General features: G+C 38.8%; 1 protein-coding gene across 1 annotated transcript in view; it reads left to right on the top strand.

Moving 5' to 3' along the window:
* Window positions 1-705: 705 nt before the first annotated feature.
* The window catches only part of LOC118733798 (mannosyl-oligosaccharide glucosidase-like), a gene marked incomplete at its 3' end in the record, with an annotated part of 38,688 nt that continues 38,492 nt past the window's right edge, over window positions 706-901 (top strand). The window contains 1 exon segment of the mRNA XM_036463371.1: window positions 706-860.

Raw genomic sequence — 901 nt, 5'->3', positions numbered from 1 at the left:
AAGGAGCGGGTTTTTGTACATTTGCTTGCTTGCCGAAAATATCATGTTTGCGTGAAATCGATTTGCTGATTGCAAATTGATTTTGCAAACATGTTTGAATTTTTCCATTTCAGGTAAACATGTATGAATTTTTCTATTTCCGCTAAAAAAGATTTTCTAAGGCAATATTTTGTCTTTTTTGGACAATTCGCATGAGCCGATTTTGCAGGCAATTTTAGAGGCGATCAGTTGAATCAAAAGTTGGCTCCACCCCAATTTCATTGGAAGCGATTAGTTAAAAGTAGAGATGCAAAACTATCGATGGCACTATCGATAGTTTCAATTTGACACCACCATCGATGAATGGTAGCCCCTATCGCGATACTATCGGAAACAAAAAATTGCCAAAAATCCACAGTAAGCCCTAGCTACCAACACCACCAAGGCGAATTTAAACAAGATGGTGTTAATGGCGAATTTAGATTTTCGCCGAGGTACGTCTTAATGTCAAAATGATGTGTTTGTTGTAAAATGAATTCGCCTTGTTTACAACAAACACATTATTTTGACATTCAGTAGTACCGCGGCGAAAATTTAATTCGCCATCAACACCACCTTGTATAAATTCGCCTTGAACACCACCTTGTATAAATTCGCCTTGAAGCATGGCTTTTATCGCTATCAAATGTAAATGCAGCTTGGCCACGTACATGATTTTTTGCTCTCTACGTCCGTCAATCTACGTTTACGCTGCGTCGTTGTGTGCCCGCGCCCTTATACTTGACAGTGTACGATAAGAAGGTGAATTCGGCTGATAACTCAAAAACGGGCAAGTCATTTCACTTAATCTGTAACTAAAAACTTAATTCTAAATACTTTAGGTAGCATTCGCTTAAGATAGCAGTCCAACCAGCAGCGTTCG

Source organism: Rhagoletis pomonella, unplaced genomic scaffold, assembly GCF_013731165.1.
Source record: "Rhagoletis pomonella isolate Grant_MI unplaced genomic scaffold, Rhpom_1.0 Rhpom_scaffold_00002, whole genome shotgun sequence".
In the NCBI taxonomy this organism is placed as follows: domain Eukaryota; kingdom Metazoa; phylum Arthropoda; class Insecta; order Diptera; family Tephritidae; genus Rhagoletis; species Rhagoletis pomonella.
This window is presented reverse-complemented; position numbering and strand designations above follow the sequence as displayed.